The sequence below is a fragment of the Fulmarus glacialis genome, unplaced genomic scaffold, assembly GCF_000690835.1.
Source record: "Fulmarus glacialis isolate BGI_N327 unplaced genomic scaffold, ASM69083v1 scaffold18718, whole genome shotgun sequence".
Classification (NCBI taxonomy): domain Eukaryota; kingdom Metazoa; phylum Chordata; class Aves; order Procellariiformes; family Procellariidae; genus Fulmarus; species Fulmarus glacialis.
Genome location: NW_009227853.1, coordinates 48,109 through 52,802, shown reverse-complemented (window position 1 = coordinate 52,802; position 4,694 = coordinate 48,109).

Genomic DNA, 4,694 nt, shown 5'->3' with positions numbered 1-4,694 from the left:
TTTAACATCTTACTGTAAGAATTAAAATTGTACTGCTTTTGTACTAGATGGGCATATCTAGCTTCATAGAACTTCTGCAAATTTTTTTGGAAATGGTTCTTTTCCACTCTTCCTGCTTTCTGGTTCTTTCCCCTCATAGCAAAATCCTCTTTAGCCTCTTCCATTTAAAAAATAACAAACCACCCCCCATCCCCTAGTCCAGTTTGCCCACCTCTGAAGCTGTGTAACCAGTAGTTTCAGAGCAAGGGTCCTGTTTGTGTTCTTCCCAATACTCTGCACTGCTCTGTGTTTTGTTGGATCTGGATAGCATTCTTGATCAGGTTCAGATCGCTACCTCTACTGTCCATACTGCTGGGTGCTTAGCTAGATTATGCTTCTGAAGGGCACCTTTAGCTGTTTTCATCCATCCATGGAGTCATTACTCTTAGGTTGTTGTTGCTAAAACTTTACATGTTTTTCTTTCCATCTTTGCACCATTTAGCACATCTTTTTTTGTTGTCCTCAGACTACTGCTATGACATCTGCTTTTTCTAGTCATTTTTTTTTTTTGCTGCATTCAATGTGAAAGCAAGCTACATAAAGTTACTCATGCACATTTTCCAAAGGCCTTAGGCCAAATAAGGTCTATGTAACACAAGTGCCTGCTCATATCGGTATATGATGCTCACTTGTATCATGTATTTGTAAGCTTTCAGATTTCCACCTTCTCTGCTTTTCCTGTCCCCCCGTAATACTCTTTAAGGGTATAGCAGCCATCTTCTCTTGTGGAAGCATGCAGCTGGGTAGCAGAAAGGAGAAGTTTTGTCTAGCTGTAACTGGTTCAGCTGGAACTCTCTGGCAGAAGACTTCTCTGAGGACAACCGAGTATGATGCAAGGAAAAGAGACCCAGAAGACGGAGACTGTGTGACTGCCTCAGGAAGTTCTTGAGGAGAACAGGTACAGTCACACCTTGAAGCTGAAGGAAGGGAACTCTAAGTAAGCAAAAAGGAGGATGAGTTGCTTTCAGTGCCTTCTGAGATCCCTTCGGTCATTGAAGAGGACCTTGTGCAAATAGCGTAACAATTTGTTTCTAAATCTCTTTTATTAAAATATCTTAATTCTCTGTATTTGAAAATATAAGTGTTGGTTCTTACTTTTGCTCTCCTGCTGGAGGCTTAAATCTGAGTCACAGTATGTTCCAGTATGTTTCCTAGCTCATCATCACACACAAACCCTGAACCTCCAAAATGCAACTGACCCCCAAGCTTACAGTCAACAGTCAGTCATTCACAGCAGCTGAATGTTTATCTGCAGTTTTTACCCTTTCTTCAGTTACTTACATCTACAGTCAGAAATCTAGAATGTTGCTCATCTGGCATTAGTACAGCTTTGGGGGTGCAAACCCTCATGAAGGCTGAGCAAAGCATCTGCCTGCTTTGAAGCCTTGTGTCAAAAGTCTTGAAACATGCTTAAGTTTTAATAAATGCAATTTAAGAACCTTCCCTTTATACAGCTTTATTCATCTTTGGATTTCACAACTGAGATTTATTTCTATACAGGAAAAAAAAATTGAAGTAATTTTTACAAAGAAGATTTACATTCTAGAATGTATGAAGTATATCATCTTTATCCTGCAAGACTACATTTAAGTATTTTTCTACACTTTGAAAAGAAATGTTAAATGACACTTGAGAAACTTTTAAACAGTTTCAAATTAATCTACAGATCTGTGATGTATTTAAAGAGGCCTTTTTTAGCAGAAAGATCATATAGAGTTCTGGAAACATTGCTTTGGAAATGTAGAACCAAATTCATTTGTGCCTGGTAAAGATAAAGAATTTACACAACTGACCTATTAACAAAACCAATGTAGTAAAACACACTAAACAATCTCATTGCAAGTTTCTTGATGAAATCACAGTGAATTACTACTATTTGTTACAAATAACATTTGTGGAAGGTTTTTTTCAACAAAGTTTTAGGGGGCAAGACAAACAGGTGAACTCTGAATGGGATTTTGTCCATAGCTGTGACAAACAGTAACTACACATGGAGATCAAAATGCAGCATCTGAAAGCCAATCTTGGAAGGTTTATTATTTTTTTAAAAATCAAACATGAAATCCACATATCTGGGCAGGGCAGGGGGAAGTTCTCCTCAAGAAGGATACATTGACATTACAAATGGTTTTCTGGTTTTGCTGTTGTTGGGGTTTGATTTTGTTTTTTAAACCAGGTCCTAGGAAACAGAAAATACCATTCCTGATTGCAGAGAACTCATCTGGCTTAATTATACAGTAACTACCACTACTGTATAATGCTTCTACATAATTTAAAACTAAAGACTCAGTAACTTTCCATGCTTGAATTGTGACTTGAGTATAAATACAGGGAGCCTAAGGATTGATCTTGTTTTAAAAAGTACTTCACTATGCTTGTTCCACACTGTATACAAGTTTGTCTCTCTCACTTGTGTGTGCCAGCACAACCATTAGAGCAGCTTTGAGCTTTCGGATGTAGCTGGAGCATTAAATGAACTTCCAACTATGGTTCTCTAAATATTTCTGATTTAAAAGCAGCCATAACTAGAGAGAAGTTTTGCGACTTCACTATGAGCATAAGCATTTTCCCAACAACTCAGGTCATCTGACCTCTATCAGATGGTGGCACCGTGCTTTGCTTCTTGCTTTATTGTTTCAGGCTTTTTTTTTTAACTATTGACTTTGACTATTTGGTGTACTGAGACTATTGTGAATGGTTGAAAGGGGGGGGAATAAGTTGGAAGGGGGGGAATAATCAAATGTATATGTTTAAGATTTCCCTCAATTCTAAACACTTTAAAAAAAAAAAGCCAATGTTTATACCAATACTTGTGTAAGTCATGTAAGTTGCTACAATGAAACTGTAAACTTCATAGCATCACATCTTTTAACATTTATTCTCTCAGTACAGGCTAACATTACCAAAAATGTAATTCTCTTAGCAGCTTTCAGACAAAATACATGATCTGCATAACAAAAACTAAAGTAACTTGAACTCATCAAGTATTGTAAACACACTTTCAACAAAGCACTGCACGCCCCTTTTACTATATATTTACAACAGAACCACACCATTTTCAAAATTACTGGATTCAAATGGTACAATTTAAGCACAAATACTTCTCAAGCTTAAAAACATTTTAATGTTTTTAGGAGGGCATTCAGGATGGCTTGGGGGGTGTTGTTTGTTTTAAGAAAAGGTACAAACTCTAGATAACATGTCCAATTGTTTTTCCGTTGTTTAAATGTTATGTTCGATCACTGCAGTACTGCAAGCACAAACATCACAGCAATAGTTCAGTTATTCCTCTAAAAGGAACAAATCATGAAACAGTTACATTTTACAATAACATTTAATAAGATCTAAACTCAAGAACAAATATTGCCAAATGTTCCTAAAGACTAGTGGACAACCAGAGAGACAGAAGGTCAACAGGCACCTTTCCATCAGTAACAACTCAGTGTCTGATTCATCCTACATGCGACCCTTGCTCAACTAGCCACTCTTTGCAGGAGAATCTAGAGGAACTGGCCTCTCAGAGGTTTTTAATGAAGTTCACCCTTACAGTTCTGGGCAAGGACAAACATGCTAGATTAAAACCAAAATAGCACTACCAAGGTTTTCTACCAGCTTTCCTTACAAGATGGCTGGCAATTTTGAAGGTCTTTTCTAGTTTCCTGTTTCATCAGAGCTGTTTATTTAGTTCAGTACTGAAGATATCCAAGAATTACACAACTGGGTATTTTGGTTTTATACTTTAGGCAGACTGTTAGCTACAACTGAAACAGAGGAAATTCAGAAAGAGAATCTTACATAAAAGCCAAGAGGGAAGCCCACCTGAAATTTAAATGTATACAGACCATGTCCTGACAGTAATTAATTCATGATGCAAACACAAGGAAGGTTGACCTTAAAACTGTAAAGTTTTTACAAGTTTCTCCTCAAACTGCAAACAGCTCACTGGCTCATAACTGTAAGGCCCTGGCTATCATTTATGGATTAGAGGAGTGTTGAAATTCATTTCTTCTCTGAAAAAAAAAAAATTAACCTTTTAAATGTAAGAATTGTTTAATAAGCAGTAGCTCAACAATTTAATCTTCCAACACATTTTAAAATACTATATAAAGATTTAAAACATTTAAAAGCACAGTACTACTAATACCACCAACAGTACGATCCTAAACGAGAAAGTTCCCTCACTATCACCATCAACATACCACGGTCTTGCATTTTAAAACTTCATGGACATTGTAATTTGGTGTGGTTAAATATTTTATTGCTATTTACACAAGTTGTTTTTTTTTTTTTGAGAGGCTGCAAAAATAATTTTCCTTCAAAGTTGAAAGATGAATATAGAAAACACATTCTTCAATTTCTTTTAAGTAATTCCTTATTACCAAAATCAGTTCTGTGTCCAAATAGTTTTGTGGGTTTTTTTGGAAGTCAGACTTTTGCAACGGTCTCCAAGTGAAGCATTGAACTCTACAGAACCGTGTTACAAGGCCCACGGAGCCACTCCTATAGCTGTAGCATCGTGCTGGTGTGAAACAGGTTGACTGCGAGGGGTGTTTGCAGCGAGGGTTTCTCACGGGTACTGCCAGAGGGACAGACGGCACCATCGCAGGCCGTCCAGCGAAGCGACGGCTGCAGCAGGGTTCTCCTGCCGTCTCCCC